The 21982-nt window shown below is 32.7% G+C and overlaps 1 long non-coding RNA gene across 1 annotated transcript in view; it reads right to left on the bottom strand.

The window, feature by feature from the left end:
- Positions 1 to 5703: 5703 nt before the first annotated feature.
- LOC140639378 (uncharacterized) overlaps positions 5704 to 21982 on the bottom strand; it is a 76683-nt gene continuing 60404 nt past the window's right edge. The window contains exons 3-5 of the long non-coding RNA XR_012036108.1: positions 10461 to 10642; positions 7448 to 7561; positions 5704 to 5901 (exon numbers count right to left, since the gene is read on the bottom strand). This is a non-coding gene — a long non-coding RNA (uncharacterized lncRNA). The remainder of the gene's footprint in view (positions 5902 to 7447; positions 7562 to 10460; positions 10643 to 21982) is intronic.

Here is a 21982-nt window from a genome sequence, read left to right on the forward strand (position 1 = left end):
AGAATAATGTACTTTTAGATTTGTACTTATTTTGATGGAATGCAATATAATATCAGTGTAATCCTCTATTCTACATTATCAATATTTTTTAATCCAAAATTGATAATTGATCTTCATAATTACATACTAACTTTACCCTTGGCTCTCTGATAACATCTTGATTACCTCTGTATTCAAATAAGTAATAATAAACAAGTGAAACAAAAAACCCATTTGACTTAGTGTCAAAACATCCTATAGAATGTCAAGTTGGATACCTGGTAAAAGAGTTATAGTTAAGAGAAATCATCTTGATGCCTATATTCATCATCCATAGCATTAATTTTATTATTTTATTTTATTTTATTTTTTTAGATTTTTAAATTATTTTATTAAGATTTTATTTGTTTATTCATGATAGACACAGAGAGAGAGAGAGGCAGAGACACAGGCAGAGGGAGAAGCAGGCTCCATGCAGGGAGCCCGACAAGGGACTTGATCCTGAGACTCCAGGATCATGACCTGGATGATGGTGGTGTTAAACCACTGAGCCACCTGGGCTGCCCCACAGCATTAATTTTAAAACATAAGTGTAACAATGCCATTGATTGAAAGAGCTCTAAATAATAATTTGTATTTTAAAATAACTCTACATATATATTGAAAAATGTAATAAGAATTTGCATGATTGATGTAGGTAACTGTTCAAGGATGCTATAAAAATAACAAGAGGACAGAAGTGTATTTCTCATTCAGAAATCATTTATTAGGCATTTATAATATGCTACTGTTGTAAACACTGAGGAATTAATAATGAATTATGCTCTCTGCCTTGCATCAGTTCAGTCTACAGGAATGAGTAAGCAGAGCTTCAATTCAGTATGACAAGTATTTTGATAGAGTTTGCTTTAGATATCAGCAAGAGAAAACCCATGGTGGGTTATCAAAAACTTCCAGGAGAATATAACTGACCAACAGAGTTTATAAGCTTAAAAATTAAAATATATTTTAATCTAAAATTTTTTGTCCTCAGGAGAATTTTTTTTAAGATAATTAGATATATACTTCTGGAAATAGCACGTTGATGTTGTCCTTAATTCATCTTTTTATTTTTTAATTTTAAAATAGCATATTTTTGTATTAAAATCAATATCCATTGGTGTTTAACATCCTTATTATTTTCTGATTAGATATTGGACAAATTAGAATCTGATCTTTTGTCCCTTCACTTTCAAACAGGATAATTTAGATTATATTTCATTAGTAGCAAACAAAACAAAATATTTCTTCCTACACTTTATAAGTGAGGCCAATTTAGTTTTTAAGGAAAAAATTATCAGTCAATTCTTTTTATGAAATCAATATCTTCAGCATTTATCAACATTTTTCTGTTGATAATTATATTCTTGAGAACAAGTCTATTTACTTTTTTTTTTTTATTGATATGGGAAGTTCAAATTTTGGAGAGTTTTCCTATCTGATTTCTCCAGACAAATAGTTAATTCTTCATTGTTTTTTTTTTTTTTATTTATTCACGATAGGCACACAGTGAGAGAGAGAGAGGCAGAGACACATGCAGAGGGAGAAGCAGGCTGCATGCACCGGGAGCCTGACGTGGGATTCGATCCGGATCTCCAGGATCGCGCCCTGGGCCAAAGGCAGGCGCCAAACCACTGCGCCACCCAGGGATCCCCAAATAGTTAATTCTTTTAATGTTCCCTCAAAGAAAAGAGTTCAAATAAATCACTGAATGTCTTTAGTCAGTTCTCTTGTAAGTTCCTTGAATTCAAGGAAACTAGTTTTTGATGACCTAAATTTATATAACTCCTGTGATGACATCTCAATATCTTAGAATATTTTAAAAATCTACTTGGAATGTGTTATCTATTTGGTCATCTATATACCATTATTTATGGGTAATTGGACTATGGATTAATCCACAATTTCCATGCTAGTAACCATATTAGGCTATTGTCCTATCAATGTTTAGTACATAATGGGTACACTATACATATTATAAAATAAACTAGAAAATTGTTGAATATATAATTTTAATGATATATTTAAATGATTATTTAAATGATATAAAAATGATTTAAATGATTATTTAAATGATTATTAAATAATATATTTAAATGATTATGTCTTTTCAGATTAATCTCTTTTGAGATTTTACCATTACATTTAAGAATAAATGTCCAAATATTTACATGCATTGCTTTTAAATTAAATCTTATAAATTTATCCCATTACACAGACTGAATTTGATGCTAATTTTGTCATCAACTCTCATCGTTTTACAAGCATATCAAATATGTTCTCATTCAGGTAATTAATTAAAAATTTACAATAGGTTAAGGCAGAAAAGAAGCCCTTTGTGCATAATTAATACTCTTTCTAGGAGATGGCGTTCGTTCTTTAATCAACTCACTCTGGTGGGGGTCATTGGTATGTTACTAGTTTGCCTAATGGAATTGGCATCAAACTCATAATTCTTCATTTTAGCTATAAAAATGTGAACAACTTAACATTACATTTTCAGTGGATTTTCCAGTGATATAATATAGCTATATTTAAAGTTTAACTTTGAATAAACTGGAAAATGTTTAATATTAACATGTCACAAATGTTATGAAATTTGTGTCTACTTCAGCATTTTGCTTGACTAATATCTATTTTCTTCCACATAAAAACTGAGTCGTCAATTGTTGGTCATCAATTGTTGACTTCTAGTAAATAATCAACCCATGTATAACCATTAACAATTTTTGAGTATATAAAATATTGCTTCTCTCAAGGAACTTAATAGCACTTAATCTTCAATGAAACTTTTCTGAAAATAATGTCATGTCAAAGAATCAAAAATGTGGAAAAACATTGAATAGGTCATTTCTCAGGGGTGGGATTATTGAAAGAATTGATTATGCATTCTAATTTGAATCATTTTTAATATTTAAAAGCAAGCGCATTCCATTATATTAAAATTATCTTTGTAAATCAATATATTTTCATAAGATTGATTCAAGTGGAATTCTAAGATCTCCAATGCCATGTTATTTCAGATATTAAAAAACAACTTTTTAAAAAAGATTTTATTTATTTATTATTTATTCATGAGAGACACAGAGAGGGAGGCATAGACATAGACAGAGGGAAAAGCAGGCTCTCCACAGGGAGTCTGATAAGGGACTGGATCCCAGTCCCCAGTATCATGCCCTGAGTTGAAGGCAGATGCTCAACCACTGAACCACCCAGGCATTCCAAAAAACAACTTAAATGCTTAAGAACAATAGAACAGTTAGGTGCATTTTGTTAAATTCATACAAATCAAAACATGTAACTAGTTTTAAGCATGATATATTTACATACCTTTTGATTTAGTGATTCCACTAAAAGCATCATAATCAAATAGAAAGATAGGCAGATAGAAAGCCAGATCACAGATAAACAGATACAAAGACAAAGGTACAGAGAGGTAATAGATAAATAGATGATAGATAGATAGATAGATAGATAGATAGATAGATAGATAATAGATAGATCATAGATAATAGATGATAGAAAGATACAAAAGGCAGTTATATGCATAGATAAACACATACAAATATATATTAAGAAGTAGGTATATAGGTGGACAGATGGACAGAAATAGATGATAGAAAGTCATACAGATCAATAGACAAGAAGATAGATTTATGGACAGACAGGCAGAGATCTACAGATAACAGATACAGAGAGAGAGGTATGGATAGAGAGAAAAATAAGCAGATAGATAAACAAATAAAATGACATACATATATTCATATAGCCTGATAAATAGAAGAATAAGAACCATATACAGAAAGAGACAGAGAGAGAATGATTGTTTATTTTCCTAACACCTGGGACAAGGCATTTTTTAAGGAAGGCATAGTTATTTTTTAGGAGGAAATTTATTAACACTGAGGTAGAACTGAAAAATCTTAAAATGCATTTCCTTGAGAAGTATGACAAAATATCTATGGAGATGGTTAAGTTGCTCACAGTTGAAGAATGAAAATTATTTTCACCTAAAAAATTAAAAGTAGATGGAAGCCCTAAGCATGGAATAAGAAGGATGTGTATGTTGTTTTATATCACTGATGAAAAGGTTCTGCTGACAAAAATGGAAGCAGAAAATGGAAGTCTAGTGTTAATTTTGATGTTATTTTCTATTTCTATGCGGAAAATACCTTCTTCACCAAGCAAATCACAGTGAAATCAATCAAACTCAAAAATCTTGGGAACAATTTGTATTTTACCTAGTAATATTTTATAAAGGTATAAAATCTGATTAAATATCATCAGCTCTTCTGGAATCGATTGACTTCCAATAGGGTGCTGATCCAATGACTCAATTTTTAGAGGACCACATACTTCCAGGGCTGATATGAATTCTTTGGTTATATCAATAAAAAAAATTAAATCCTTGCCTCCATTAAACTTATTTTCTAATATAAGTGTATAGATTATAAACAAATAAAAAGTTAATATATAACCTATGATGAGTGTTAAGTCTATGGGAAAAAAATAAAAGTTGGATAGGAAATATTGATGTGGAAATGATTGATGTATAGTGTTTGAAAAGGCTTCACTTAAGGAGAGACCTGGAGTTCATTTGTTCACATGAAAAAAAAAAAATTCTGGCAGAGAGAAACGTGCAAAGACCCTGAATCAGATAGTTCCTGGCATGGCAGAGGAATATCAAAAATGCTCATATTACAGAATAGTCTTCAGAAGCAGTAGGAGGAGTAGGAAGAAGGGTAGGTGTAGCAGGAGGTGAAGTCTTTACTTCTCTTTAGCTAGCAGAAGGCTAGATCATGAATATCTGTTAGGTTATTGTAATGATTTCAGGAAAATACTTAGTCAAGGCTGGCTATGCTGTGATATATATAATCAAATTATCAGTGACCTCACTCACACAATATTTACTTGTTTGCTCACAGAAAGCTTTAGAGGTCAGGTAACCAACATACAGGAAAAGAGCATAATTCTTGGTTCAATATTCTATCCTATATGAAAGGGAGTAGGATCTAACACACAAGTGGAGGGTTCACTTTACTTTAAATGGATGACAGTTTTTGTGAGAAGAGAGGACAGAAAATATGGGAACAAATTCAGTTATGTTGGTAGGGAGATACGACACTCAGAGCATATGGAAGTTCTCCTGATTGTTTCCATCTTCTCAGTGACTTTGGAAAGAGTTATCAGTTGAGAATATGAATGTGGAGAGGTATTGGTGGTTTGAGGAGAAAGAAACCGAGAAAGTGCCATCTAGAAGAGATAGCAAATGAATGGATTAGGGATACACAACACATTCCTTCGTATGTTAAAGTGCCCATTTGAAATTTATAGCCCAGAATTTAAGGCGAGACCTGGCAGCAAATTTGTGTGATTTTCTTCAGCCACATTCATTTGCATGTAGAAGCTGATAAACACAGAATTGGGTTTTTCCCCAGGTGAGTAAAATGAGGAGCATTGAAGGTTAATGCTAGTGTGTGGTTACAATAATGGTTATTTGAATCTCAGCTATGTTGAAAGGGAAGTGAACATATGAAGGGGTGGAGGAATTATTAAAAAGTCTAAGTTTCATTGTATTATTGGTTGAGCTGAATTTGAAGACTTTCTTGGTAGGGTAATAGAAATAGTGAACATGGGTGATACAATGCTGATACTCAAAATTGAAATAATAGATTGGTTGTATTTATTGATACAAGTGAAATATGGGTAAGTGATTTTTATCAGTGAGAGGGCCAATAGCAAACAGGGAGCACAATGGAACTGAAATAGCTTGAGGTCTTGTTTGTAAAAATGTGAGTATAGAGAAAACATAAGGGATTGTGTAATAATGAGGGGATTAGTAACAACTCACTTGGAGATCCAGAGAGGAAGAGTTTATAGAACCTGGAGGGAAAGAATAAACAGAGTAAATATATTTAATGCTTATTTATTTATTTATTTATTTATTTATTTATTTATTCATTTATTTATTCATTTATTTATAATTTTGAGCAGGCTCCGCACCCAGTGCGGAGCCCCATGTGGGGCTCAATCTCATGACCCTAAGATCATGACCTGAGCTAAAACCAGGAGTTGGACACTGAGCTACCCAAGGACCCCCAAAGTGAACATATTTAAATTTGCACAGCAAACAAAAGATCTCTAGCATTCAGATATAGATAATAGGATTTTTTTTTTTTTTAATGGAGCACAAGGTACTGAGTGCACTCTGACTGAATCTTTGAAGGGTTATCTGTTTGGATATTGATGTAACCTAAAAATATGACCTGAGTAAATTTGAAGAGTGTGACAGTTCTAGAAGAAAATGGCTGTTACAGGAATAGGAAAAAGGCAAGTGAAGCTTTAGGGTTTTAACGTACGTTCCCTAGATAGAGAAGGAGGGTTTTGTATAGTTGGACATAAAAAGCCCAAGAAGGCTTGTGTGAGCACAAAACCGAATATATTGTTTTGATTCTTGATAGAGTGATCCTTTTGCTCATTATGTAATGTCCATCTAACTCTAGTAATTTCTTTGCTCTGAAATCTACTTTAGCTGCTATAAATATCCACTCCTGTTTTTCATTTTATTATGGTTTGTCTGATACATCTTTTTCCATTCTTTTATATATCTTTAAAAGATTTATTTATTTATTTATTTATTTATTTATTTATTTATTTATGAGAGATAGCATGAGCTGGTGGTGGGGGGTGTCAGGAAAAAGCAGAGGGAGAGGGAGAAACAGACTCCCAGTTGAGCAAGGAGCCCTACCAGTGGCTTGATCCCAAGACCCTAAGATCATAATCTGAGCCGAATGCAGACTCTTAATGGACTGAGCCACCCAGGTGCCCTTAGATACTTGGTTTTTTAAGTTATCATTTAAATTCCAGTTAGCTAATATGCAGTGCAGTGTAATATTAGTTTCACATAAATATGTTGTGACTTAAGTCAATTTCTTATCCATAGCATAGTGTTAAATTGTATTTCTATTCAATTAGTTTTAGGATATTTTTAGATTTACAGAAGAAATGTTATGACAATATAAAGTTCCTGCAGATCTCACACCCAGTTTCTCCTATTAATATCTTACTACTATGGTACATTTGTCATGACTAAGGAACTGGTGTTAATACATAATTATTAATTAAAGTTCAGACTTTATTTAGATTGCTTTCATTTTTACTTAAAATTCCTTTTCTATTCCAGATATCCCCTCAAGGATACTATATTACATTTAGTTGTCATGTCTTCCTAGGCTCAGAATTTTCTTGGTTTTGATGCCTTGATAGTTTTGAGGTGTAATGGTTAGATATTTTGTAGTCTATCTTCAAATTGGGACTTACTTTTTTTTTAAATCAGGTTGGAATTTTGTGTTTTTGGACAGAAGAACACAGAGATAAAATGCTATTTAAAGCACAGTATTTCGAGAGTATATATCCTAACATGACTTACCAATGTTGTTGACCTTGATCACCTGGCTAAAATAGTGTTTGTCTGGTTTCTCTGCAGTAAATTTACTCTTTTCACACTTCCCTCTTCGGAAGAAATCATTGTGTGCAAACCACACTTAAGGGATGGGAAATAAGATATTATATTATTTCAATTATGTGAAATATTCAGAGCAGACAAATTTAAACAGAAATCTGTGATGACCTGGGACTGAGGGTGAGAATGGGAACGGGCTCCAAACAGGCTTACTGGAATTATTTGAGGGTGATGAAAATGCTTTAAAAGGGGCCTCTGGTGATTATACAACTCTATAAAACTCTAAAATTAGTTATAAATAATGAAAATTTATTGAATTGAGAATAATTATGGATGAATATCATGATGTATTAATTATGCCTCACTAAATTTATTGAAATTATCATTAGAAAGTAAAAGTTGAAGAAAATTAGAGAAAAAAGTTCCCTCAGATAAATGTACTTTACAGATGTTTCACAGTAGAATGCAGACATTATGTATGGCTCATCCTCTGTGCTTCTGGATAAATATTGTAAACTGATAGAACTACTGCATAGGAAAATAATTGTGACACTTAGCTTTATATGGCAGCCACTGTTTATTCTTGTGAAGAGTAGCATTATAAAAAGTCAGCTATGGGTTTTTCAATCATTACCTTTTGCATATGGCATACTTAGAAGAAATTATTGTATATGATAACATATTTATTGAAATGATTATTTTATAGAGCAATCACTTGCCAGAACAATAAAAGTATAGAAAACAAATGAGGACTGCCAGCAGATTTTCTGTTAGTTAATTTCCAGAATCCTAATATGCAATGTTAGTTCCAAAAACAAAGCTTCAGAAGTCCTTATTACTGGTTAAATGACAGCTATGATAATAAATAGCTTATCATTAATATAATTTAGAGATTCATGATTTACATTAACCTGTTCATTACCACTTCTTATTGATCAATATTTTATATTGGTATTATGTAGTTGTCTTTACACGCTTCAGTAATATTAGATGACAAGAGTGATTGAAGAAAAACTGATATGAAGTTTGAAATGAAACTTTAATATTTAAACAGAAATGTGATGAACACATGGCATTCATTTTATTTTCCTCCTGAAGACAGGGAAAGACATATTTTTCAGTATCTAGCTCTGGCCAATGTAATATAACCAAAAGTGTTATAAGCCACCCCAGGCTTGGCCTATAAATACATCCCACACAGAATCCTGTCCCATTCTTTCCTTTTCTAGTGTAATCTTGGATGGGAACATAAAGGATGGTGATAATCCAAGGGTGAATAAACGAAATCTCTTAATAATTTCATGGAGAGGACCCCTTACCATAACTTCCAATCTCACTGAGCTGTGAAATGGTTAGTGATAAATTATGTTGAGCCACTGAGATTGGTGAGGCAGATTTTCTATTAGCTTGTATGAAGAGTTCTAATTTATATCATTAGTTCCTATCTAAAATAAAATAATACATTTGAAATACCTATATGTGCATATTTCCTGGTTAATATTTTTACTGTCCTTCTTTGGAGCTTTTAAAATGCATATGGGGATGTTGCTAAATATTATATAAATGCACATACACACTAGAAATTGATTTTGGTGTATTGAGCACTTGCTGTGTGCTATATAGTGTTCTAAATATTCTATATGCATTCATTTAAAAGATCTCATCTGCAACCAGTGAGACTGGTGCTATTATTATCATCATTTAACAGATGAGGAAACTCAGTGGAAGTAAACTTTCATGCTAATGTTAGAATATATTTCTAAGAAATGGAATAACTGGTACTGGAACACAGATAGATTTGCAAGAATGAGCTCTTAACTACTAGGAAAAACCAGGGGATATAAATGTATACATGAAACTGGTTTTGCACATTTTATCCTCTTGTAATTTTAGTATATGCTCATTACCTTACAACCCTTTAAATATATACAGATTCATACATAATTTTTTGTATTAATGAATAATAATGTCAATAATAATCACAATTATAAAAATAAGAGTAGAAAACACATCAATATAGTATGTCAATATATGAAAGATATCTTCAGGGCTAATATTGATGTAGTAGATTCTCTGAGGTTAGTGCTAAGAATAAAACCAAATCTGCAGATCAGAAAACTCAGAGAATGTTGTTGTGCCCAAGATTGCGAATCAGAGAAACCACCAAAGAGCTGACACCGGTGCAAACACACGAGGGTTTATTTACAAGCTCGAGCTTGGGTCCAAGTATACCCGACACAGTGGAGCAGGGACTTGGACCCCGAGGCTAAGAGGCTTAGCTGCTTTATAGGGGCCAATGGCCAATGGGATTATAACACACTTGGAAGTTGCACAGTCATGTTGGTCTGCACACAGGTGGCCAATTGAATCACAATTTACCCTAGAGTGACCATTTGAACTGGCCTATCACTCTGGTCAGAATTGGTGTGCAGTTTTGGCGGGCACAAGGCGGGGTTACATTTTTATGAGCCGATTTCTGATAAGGGTGTGCCCAGCGGCTTGACTAGAGTGGGGCAGCGTCTTAAGCAATAAGCAGGTCATGTGGGGGTCATACAGGAGGTGGCAGGTGCAGCACAAAATGGAGTTAGTCCTGCTCTGCTTGTCCAGGGGTAGGGGATTTTTGTTAAATTTCCTGGGTCCCACAATGTGACCCTATGTGCTCTCAACTACTACAATATCTCTTTTCCTGGTTAATTCTGCATCTGCCATCATCAAATAGGAAACACAACCATGATTAAAATGGCAATCAGCAAACAAATCTTTTGTAAGGGAATTATATTTTGTGTGGTAGATATAAATCTGTGTCAATGCTTTACAATGACAGCATTTTAACTTCAAGCCAAAATGGACAATAACAGGCTTCTCTAAGTGGCAGTCACAATTCCTTTATTAATCAGCTATATTCAGCATGGTGAAAACAGGTTCTAAAACCCTGAACTAGGAAGCAAAGTAACAATTTATGATTTTATATGCTGCTCACCTTTAAAACCCTCTGTTTTAAATTGGAAACTCAGTTGCAGATTTCACTAGGGAACTTGCTGACTATGTAGGTATTTCCTGACATGCAGATCAGACCACTTGATACAGGTTGCCATTTGAAGACTGCCAGGACTTTTCAGTCTCCAAATACATTCTCACTGACTTAGTGCATAAATGCCAGCCCTAAAGTTTTAAAGAAGACAGTTAAAATTTAAATATATTTTCTGGAAAGGCTACCACTATAAGCCATTGTCAGCCACTTATCAATTCAATTATTAATAAACCTATTATATTATTTATAAAATGAAGCTAGATTTTACAGTATGATGGATGGAATCTCTTTCTTTACCCATAGCATTTTTGCCTTCTATTTCACAATATTTATCAAAATAGATACTCCCCAAAACAGTAATAAAGATTTGCTTACATAGAGATTATTTGGAGCAAGTTACTTTTATTAGAACCAGAACATATCTGAAACCAGAACGCTTGTAAGAGAGACAGGCTCAGGTTAAATATTACAGTAGGCTGCAAGCAGGTGGAATGACAGCAGTAGGATACTGATCAGAACCACAGATCTCAGAGAAGGGAATAATGTCAAAACTAAAATTTAAGCTAACTCAGGAATAAAAATGTATATGGTAATAACCTATATTTAGATCCAAATTTTGTATAGGAATTATTTTTATGGCATCATTCTAATGAATTTTAGAAATGTAAATATTACACATATCATCAAAAAAATTTACTCAGAGATTTTTATCTGGTCTTTATCAAATATTCAAAGAACAGATATCTCCAATAAAGCATTTTTTTTCTCATGAGAAAACAGCAACAATAATAACCACAAAAACTCCACAATTCATTTTGTCAGGCTTGTGAAACATTGGTAACAGCCTGACAGGCTAGGTAAAAGAAGAATATCATAGGCCAATCTCAATATTGAACATGCAGTTCTTATGCAAAGTATTCACACATACTTAAAAAAAAATCTATCCCACTAGAAATCAAATGCAACTTGCTTCACCTGGAAAAGATAACTAAAAATTATAGCAGTCTCAGTGCATTAAAATACTAAAAAGTAGTACTTCAGTCAGTAACGAAAAATATATTTGATGCCTCTTGTTCTCCTTAACATTGCAGTTTTAGGCACCAGCTATATACACAGTTTTAAGCACCTGCAAATAAAACCAATCAAAACCAAGAAAATGCAACAAAAATTTAAAAGACCTTAAATGAATATAAAATATCTTCATGAATAAAAGTGTCTTGAAAGTCAATATTTTTAAAAGATGTAAATACTGAAGTGGCACACTATATTTATAAAGGAAAATTTAATATCATTAAAATGTTAATATTCCCCAAATCCACCTATACATAATGCAATTTCAGACTCATAAATGAGATTTTCATGAAATCTTATGACAAGCTGATTCTATAACTTATATGAAGATCCAATAATCAAAAATAGCTAACAATAAAAATAACTAAATTTTGGAGGGAACAAGGAAGGGGAATTTTAATTGCTTATGCTAATTATGAAACTGCCATACTTAGGTTCATGTGCTATTGTGCAGGAATAGAAAATTAAGTGAATAGAATAGAGATCCAAGAAAATAATCAAAATTCTCTGTAAATTTAATGTAAGTTTAATGAAATAGCTGGTATTTCAGATTTCAGATCAGTGTGGAGAAGTATAAATATATGGAGCTGGGAAAATTGATTCCCCATATGCTTACAAAAAGAAATTTGATCTCTTCCTGGCACTTCACCTATATTTAATTTCAGACTAATTATAGACTTACACTAGTTAATTGTGGTTGGAGGATAATTTCTAAACAAGACATAAAATAAAACAACAAATCATAAAGCAGAAGATTGATATGTTCAACTACATTATACTGAAAATAGTAAGTAGGGATGCCATAAAAAGATATTTTTACAATTCATAACTGATGTAGATTTTAATATAAAATAATTGCTATAGACTAATAAAAATAATGTTTTCAATAAAAAATAGAAAAAATGGTTAGAACTGTCATCTCATAGAAGCATTATTTGCAAAAACATATGATAAAAATTATCTCACTAGAAATTGAGATGTATGAAATAACATCCTGAGATAAATTTTCATATCCACTATGCTGGCAAAAAAGAGAAAAAATAATACCAAAATTTAATTAAAATAATAGTGAAATTCTTTCATGTCTAGCCATAGTTTAAATAGATAAAGGCAGAAAGGAAAAGAATTTTTCTTTACTAAATATATGTAAAAATGCACATATCAAATTACCTAAGAATTCCAAGACTAGTAAATACTAGAAAATCTTTCATAAGTGGTGTAGTAGATATATGAAAGATTGCACATAGTATCATTCTTGTAGTAAAAATAAATCTGGACATGGCCCACATCTCCATCAACAATAAAGTGGAAAGTAAATTGTTGTTTATATAATCAAGGAATAAGGAGCTAAATGAATCTCAAAATGTCAGTATGGAGTATGCAAAACCACAAAAGTCTCTTCACAATATAATTCCATTTTTATATGTATAAAATCCATGGAGAAAAAAGAATATTTTTATGCATAAATACAAACGTAGAAAATCAGGTAGGGATTATGTTAAATTCCTACTAATAGAAATCTTACGATAGTAGTTCAAATAATTTCAGATCTTGTTTTTCAATAAAATAAGCCTGGTATTGCATGGAGGTTCCACTTTTTTTATCTGCTACTCCTTACTTAGCATGGCCTCTGTGTTCAAGTTCAAAAGGTGATTGTTGAAGCTCAGACATCAAGAACACATTAGAGATAGTCATAAGAAGAGGAAGAAAAAGAGACAACTAGAAAAAGAGTCTCTTGAGAGCCCCACTCAATGCCTTTCTCTTAGATCTTTCATCTGAGAGGTCACAGAAGCTAGAAAATACAGTAGTTTAGCTGAGTAGATTGCCACCTTCAATAAAATCAAGGCTCTCTGTATGGAAAGGGGAGGAGGAAGGATATGGGATAAATAATCAGCAATCTCTTGCTCATACAGTGTAATGGCAAGGAAAGGCAAGAAAGAGATTAACACGGAAAGAGGAGGTATCTTCGGAACCTGGGAAAACAGCTGCTATGCACGTGGAGGACATGTGGTTTCACAAATACACTGGTATCATTTTCTTTCTAAAACGATGGTAAGTGCATGGATGTTCATTTTTAAACACAACGTACATTATATATTACCTACATTCTTCTTTACTCTTATAAAGAATTAAAAATAAACTGAAGCAAAAGAAAAAACCTTTTCCAGTTAATCTTTCCATTGCAATGCGAGAAAAGCAAAATTATGAGATTCTTTCTTTAAATGATTGCTGAAAAATATACTATTTTTTTTAAGATTTTATTTATTCATAAGAGACACACAGAGAAAGAGAGAGAGAGAGAGAGAGAGAGGCAGAGACACAGGCAGAGGGAGAAGCAGGCTCCATACAGGGAGCCCGATGTGGGACTCAATCCCGGGACTCCAGGATCCTGGGCTGAAGGCAGGTGCTAAACCGCTAAGCCACCCAGGCATCCCAAAATATACTATACTTTAATTGTGATTTTGACTTTGGTATCTTCTAGCAACAGAGCTTAAGAATACATGCATGCCATGGCACACTTCGATGGCTTAGATGGAACAGTGACAGGTTTTAAGTGTTTAAGTTTATATTCCTTATGTGAAAAAAATTCATTTGTCTGTTACTAGCAATGAATCACCTATTTTTAGAAAAAAACAAGAATGCAGTTCACATATCTCAAATTAAAAGAATATTGTTCTGTATATTTTCTGCAAAAATAAAACAAATTTAGCTTTGAAGTATCGTCTGTAAGTTTTCTGCATTTATTCAAAGGGTAGAGAAGGAAATCTAAGTGACAGCATTTATTCTGTGCCAGGCACTATGTTTGGATCCAAAGTGGATCCTTTCTGGGTTACCTCTTCTCTTGCAACAAGTCTCAGGACAAACTCCACAATAGCACACAGTGTGAGTTAAAAAAATAATAGCCTGTATAGAAGTATCACAAGGAGAGAGCTTGGGGCGGGGGGGGGGGGGGTTCCATGTCTCTGGCTGTCTCCCAAAAGAGGCATGCCACAACACCTTATTGATATGTGGTCTGTTTATGCATTCTCTTGAAGACCTTGTCTCTCCCTATTGCTCTATCTTTCTACAGGGAAAACATGATAAAGCATATTGTCAGGAGGGAAAAGTACACTTTTGGAGCCCAAGCAATCTGGATTCCAGTTTCTTAGATTTAGAGGAATTGTGTGGGAAAATAAACTGCCTGGTAGGTACATTTGGGTCATAGCAACTATATTATTATATTTAAAACTTAGCATTTAAACCTGAGCAAACTGAACTCAGAGACATAAATTAACATGTCCAAAGTCACATAGGTAGTGAGCTTCAGAGTTAGATCTATGATTTGAAAACTCATAGTCCTATTCTACCTTGCTATTTGGTTTCTTAATGTGAGTATGATTGAAGCAGCCTTAGAGCTTTATCAAATTCTATCTACCCTGGGGTGACTGAGTGGCTTAGTGAGTAGAGCACTGGACTCTTGATTTCTGCTCAGGTCATGATCTCAGGGGGTGAGATAGAGTCTCAGGTGGAGCCCTGGGCTCGTGCCCAGCAGGAGTCTGCTTCAGATGCTCTCTGCCCCTCCTCCAGCATATGCACACACTTTCTCTCAAATAAATAAATAAATAAATAAATAAATAAATAAATAAATAAATCTTAATATACCCTTCAGTTTACCCTAAATCACTTTTTTCCAGAATTCAAGTATTTGTTTTCAGACAGAGCTTTAGCTATATAGACACACGAACACACACATGTATATCTTTACATGTATACATAAATATATATATACACACACACAGTTGGAAGACTTATTGTTAGTTGTCCAAAATTTTACTTGAAAATGTGTGAAATTAAAATACAATCAGCAATTTCAAACATCTCAAGAAAGAACCAGAAATGAAATATGATATAATTTTTGAAATCAGAATATTAGAGTCAGTAAAAGCTATATTACAATTTATTTCCATTTTGTAAAATTCTGTTTATTGTCTTTCATAATAAGATAACATGAGAATCAAGAAATCCAGAGTTTAGATATATAAAAATCACGTATGGGTGGGCAAATCCAGAACATTATAATTAAGAGTTTGTTTTATTGTTCCAAGAAGATTCAGTAAAACTGATTTTGAAAATATAACGATTTGATAAGTTTAGCAATGGCTTAGAGCATTAGTCTGCAACTGTTTGGCTAAGTTGGTCAATGACTGTTAATGAGGCCCAGGTCAAAGGTTAATTTACTTTTGAGAATGTTAACTTTGCTCTGTTTTACAATAATGAGTTGTACTGGTAAACCTCATCAGTCACTTTGCAAATTTAGAAAGAAACTGTAATGATAAAATGCACATATATCATAATTAGATTTTGCTATTGCTAAATAATATTTAAATAATATATCTTATGTGTTATTAGTATTATCTTCACATGTAAAAGAATATGTTCAGACACAAAAAATAGATGTAAAGGAGAAAAAATATTTTTGTCCTATTAGTTAATGTCACAGGAATGTAAAACTAAATATCAGGTGGACACCACTTGATTATTGTTATATATACTTAGGAGAATTTACAATCCACACCAAAACATTATTCATCTTTTCACCTATTTAGCCTATCTTGATATTCAAAATGGATGGCAGGGAAGGTTGAAATATTAAAATAATCTTAAACCAAGATATAGGTGTTAATTTTAAGATCCCTACTTTTGTTACAATATTTCAATAAAGGGATATTGATTCATTATTATGAATTTCTGTCCAAGTCTGCATTTCAGTGGAATTGCTGACACGTGGAACTATATTTCATTTTAGGCAATAGATAAGTATATTTAGAGTTGAAATAAAGTCAAACACTTAGAGTTTTAACTTTATAGATTATTGTGTTAAGTGCTAAAGGCTTTAGTTTTTTTAAGTCTATGGGAATTCAGGAATTCAACAAAAGTTAGTCTGTAGAAGGGCCAAAATCAACAAAGTAAAGTTTTGCCTGCTGTCTTCTGTCCACACTACACAAGCACATATGAAATAGGTCTAAAATCATAGGTAAGCACTGATAGCTTAAGTCTTCTCATAAAACTTCTTGACTTGTGCTTGAGATAATACATTATATTACCAGCAAAATAAATCTTACTTTATAAACATTTTATAGGTTACTTGAAATTTTTGAACCCCATCTTTTTTTGTCTTTGCTACAAAAAATAATACATTGTTTGCTTGTCAAAACTGTCCTCATGTCCTGGAAGAAGCCTTTTGTTCCGATGCCCTAGACTTCTATCTGTTAAATTCCTAAAACTTAGAAAAGTACTAGTGATCCTTTGAGAGAAGCATTTTATATATATATATCACAAGCTAGCAAGGGAAGCTGTGTGCGCCTTCTGTAATGGTAATTTATCCTAGAAACTATTCAATGTTATTCATTCCATTGAAACTGCGATTGCAGACTTCACTGAAATATTAGTGTGCTTTTTTTTTCCTGTCTTAGAATAAAAATAGAGCTGAAGCATTTATTCCCTCTCCCCTTCTAAGAATTCTGCACAATTTACCTCAAGTTACCTCTAAGTGCTTCTTTAAAAACCTATGTATTTCCCAATTTATTCTCCTGCATTTATAGAAACTTTTCTATATTCACCTGGAAAAATCCTGTCCCCATCATCAGCCACAGATGAACCAGCCTCCTATATTACTGTGAATACTAGATGCAATAGAAAGTAGCTTGAAATATATTCCTCTTTACCCCCACCCCCTGCCATACATATCCTGCCACTTGGTTCTGTGCCCACATATCCTGGCCTTTTTTTTCTATTACTAGAGCTCTAACGTTTCTGCTTTGTTCTAAAATCAATTTCTCCCCTTTCTGACTATATCTCCCTTTTCTTCTTCTCAAAGGCATAGTGTCAGTACTTTTTTCATATAAATATTTTTTTTTCACCTACAACTATAAGTTCTTGTCTATCTCTTGGATAATAACCTCAAACCCACACATAATTTGTACTTTTTATCATCTCAAAATATTACATCTTCCCCTGGAATCTCTCTCCTCAGCTGAACACATATATATTAACTGCTTATTTTTTATTTGAATGTGCACTTCAAACTTGACATGTTCAAAACGCAAACCCTATAGGTCTTTTTTAAAGTATATGCGTACCACCACCATTTTTTCTTACCTGTTTTATTGCATTGTCTTCTAACAGGTCCCCTTGCCTCTGCTTTTACACCCTAAAATCTATTTCCAATGCAATAGTCAGCAAAGTCCTTTAACATGGTGTCAAGGGAGACTATTACTGCTTAATGTCTCTGATGGCCTCCTCTCCAGCTTATAATATAAGAAAAAGCCTTAGCCATGGTCAATTCTGGTCTCACCATCCCTGTCTATTTTTTCTACCATACCTTCCCTTGGTTTTCTTTACTCCACTTGCTCTGGCTATCTTACTGTTCTTAGAAAATGCCAAGCATGCTCCCATTTTAGTATTTTTACAGCTATTATTCTCTGTACTTCTAACACTTTTCTTCCAAATAATATACATTTCACTTCATGTTTTTCAGGTCTCTATTCAGATGTCTCATTTTCTGGGTCTTCTCTGTCTGCTACATGACACAGAACACATACGCATTCAGAATTCCTTATCCTCTTTATATAACTTATATTCTTCAAATAATTTATTTTCTATTTTTCCTTATAGAAAAATATCTCCCTGAGGCCAGGTTCTCTTCCTATTTTGGTTTCTCATATATTTCAAATGCCTTACTGGTGCCTGGCACATAATACTTTCTCAAAACATATTGTTAAATGATAGATGCAATAATGTTGGTCTATTTCAAATTTGCTATCCCTTACTTACCAGGTTCTGAAGCTCTAAGTAATCATGTCTTTCTAGGCTAGTTTTAAACTCTGAAATTAGGGAAAATCATTTAACCCAAGTCCAATTATCTAATGTATGAAGTTTTCAAGAAATATATTTAAGCAATATATATATATATATGTGTATATATGTGTATATATGTATATGTATATATATATTATGTGTATATATGTATTTAGTACTATTTAGAATACAAATATACTATATATTTAGTACCATATATATTTAGTACTTGACTGTCTTATCTTTTGTAATGTTTATAAACTTCAAGGCGAACAGCAGAAATTATACACAATACTCAGAACACTCAGAAGGGAAATAAAAATGGGATCAGTAAAAACAAGTTTGTTTGAGAGTAAATGATGATGGAGGATAGAAGTGACCACAAAGAGAAAAGTCAAACAAATGAAATTCCCAGAAGTCAGAGTATTTTGGTTTAGGGATCTTTTGAGAGTTATTACCTTAACATAGCACAAGATACCTGCTCAAGGAGACATCTATGGTATTATTTTACCAAAATGTAAGAAATAAAAGTTACAAGAATCCATTATATCAAGTCAGTCATTGAAAATTAGATTGCATTTTTTTCTTAGAATTTCTTTAATATGGCAAAAAGTGCACACTATATATTTAAAATGTGTTTTAGTTTAATTGATTTAGATAATTTTTCTGGATATGTGTTTTTATGTACTTATTTTCTGATATAACTGTATGAGTGAGACATTATTGGTTTTACTTTTGAAAAGTTGTATTTATGGTTGTCTCAATAAAATGGAAATTGTACATTTGTACTTTTATAACTAGTATGTACCTGAGCATTTCTATCTAAAATTTTCATAATTGTGTTCACACAGACCCTTGAGAAATCAGAGATATGAAGACCTTCAGGTAAATTATCATAAGTAAACTGGATTAAACAATTTATTGGGAATATAACAATTTTTTTTAAATCACCAAAATATTGTTCAGGTAGAAACTAAAAATAAGGAAAGATTAAAAATTCTGGAAACACCAGAAGAGGGCAATTTAAGAAAAAAGAAATAACTATGAGAAACTGTAGCAACTTTCTTCTAGTCTATATAGTTTGGACTCTCCTTGACCCAAGATATGTAGCTATGGTATAAATTTAACTTAACCTTTCCTTATGTGTCATAGAATCACTACCAATTTTCTTGCTCAGTTGGCTACCTTTATCTGTAGAGCAATTCCACCTATGAGTTATATGTGGTGTTGGAAAATCAGAGTATCACTATTTTTCCCATTTGTAGTCAAGGCAAATGGAGCCTTAGGGTATCAGCAGCTAATGATTTCCTTTCAAATGAAGTGGCTCTGTTTATTAGATATCCTTTGTTTAAGTCTTAAACTCTTTTTTTCCTTTGATTCTTTCTATGGGGTCAGAAGCATCTAGAGAAAATATTCTGAGGTTTTTCTTCTATTCACTAAAACTTTTTCTTCTATTTAATTACAACATGATGATTTTACTTTCCGATCACTTATTTACTTAATGAATATTTATTAAATGTATGTGTATATGCCTGACATTGACCTTGCTATTTGAGGTAAAGCAGTGAGCCACAGGAATATTTCCTTGGGCCTGTGATGGTTAAATCCCAGGGATGATGGCTAAATCCCAATGAGAAAGAATGTTAGCTGAAGCACTGAAACCAAGATGATAGTATAAATATATTGAGATAGTGGCCACAGATAACAGAGTAATTAAGTGAGCAATTGTTGGTAGACAATATGAAGTAAGCAAAAAATTGAGATAAAATTTATAGGTATTTATTGCCTCAAAATTTCATTTTGAAAGATTCAAATAATTCTGGCTTACATTACCCTGATCAGTGTTTCAGCTATTCCTCTTTGTAGATTAAAGTAATCAAAGAGGCCATGGTGATTGTGTTTCCCCTTAGAGTCTTTGCATGGTTCTTATAATGTTTGAGGAAATGCAACCTTGGTAATATCTATAACCAACATATTGCTGTGAAACAAATTACCCAAAACATAGCAACATAAAAACATTAGATATTCATTATTTTCAAGTTTCTAAGTTTCTGTGGGAAACTTAGCAGCATAAAATAACAATCAATATTAATTATTTTATAGTTTCTGTGTGTAGGGAATTCTGAAACAATTTGGTTGGATGGTTCTGGCCTAAGGTCTCCCATGAAGTTGGGAGTCAAGATGGCTGCTGAGGTTACAGTTATTAGGCTTGACTATGGCTGGACGATCTACTTCCAAGGGGCTCTTACTGAGAGGCCTGAGTCCCTTTCCAGAGGGCTTATGACATGTGAATGTCGTAGAGATGTGGCTGCGGGGTAGGTAATTCATGAGACAGAGCAAGGGACAGGCCATAATGTCTTTTACAACCTAGCTTCAGAAGTCACACAACATCACTTCTGCAATATACTATTGATTACACAGCCCTATTTAATGTGAAAGGGGATTGCATAAAGGGGAATACCATGATACCATGATGTGAAAATCACTTGGAGGCTGGCTACTATATCCAGGATCATTTCATTTTCTTTTTAAATTTTTTTCCATTTAAAATCTGTTTTACTTGGAATGAGTTGTGATCAGACTCAGCATAATTTCAAGTCTATGTGACAGATGCTATCTTGTCTGTAATTAGATAAGTTCTTCCAAAGCCTGAAGGTGAGGCCCTCAGAACTAAACACTCATTTTACTTCCTTTATTTATTAGATGATCTAAGTTGTGAAAAGTGTGTATCTGTTTTGGAAATTCATAGGATACCTTTTGTCCCTGATGTTAACATGTTTTCATACAATGCTTTTTAAGCTAAAAATAACATTTGTTATTTAGAGATTGCTTTCCCTGCCCTTTTATTTTACATGTGAGGTTACGAATGTCCAGAGAGGACCAGTAACAAGGTTGTAAAATTTGGAATAGAATTCAGGTATTGTGACTCTTAATCCTTTGTCTTTCCTTTACAACTTGCTAGCAGCTGAATAGTTTTCAATAATTTTATTGTAGTATAAGAAAGCATCCATAAATTTAGCAGTAGAGATTTGCAGGCTGGTTATAATGGAACACTTCAACAATGCCAGCAGCTATAAACTTTTTCGTGTATGATTTCTTTCTTTTCATTATGCTGGAGTTTCTGCTTAGCATTTCAAAGATGTAAAACAATGAAATGGGACTTCCCTTGAAGAGAAAACAAAAACAGTGAAAATGTATATGAAAATTGCAATTTTAGAAATGTGTGATTTCAAAGTTCTGACAACAAAACAAAATTTTTAGAAATATATCTGTATAATTATGTGCTGCTTGACATGCCTTACTGAACAAATAACAAAACTATGGAATCATTAAATTTAAATATAGACATATATGGTTCTCAACCCTTAATATCTATTTAGCACATCTGTGTTTGCAAATATATTTCATTCTCTTTTAAATAAAAATGATTTTCCTCTTCCCAAACCAGTTTATTGGTGTTAGAAGCACTATGCTTAAGGGTTGAATCACTTCATGAGTTATGAATCAACTGTAAAATGAAAATTATCAGTGAAAAAAAGTTAATACAGATAGAATAGTGGTTC

The sequence above is a fragment of the Canis lupus genome, chromosome 9 (genome assembly GCF_048164855.1).
Source record: "Canis lupus baileyi chromosome 9, mCanLup2.hap1, whole genome shotgun sequence".
Lineage (NCBI taxonomy): Eukaryota > Metazoa > Chordata > Mammalia > Carnivora > Canidae > Canis > Canis lupus.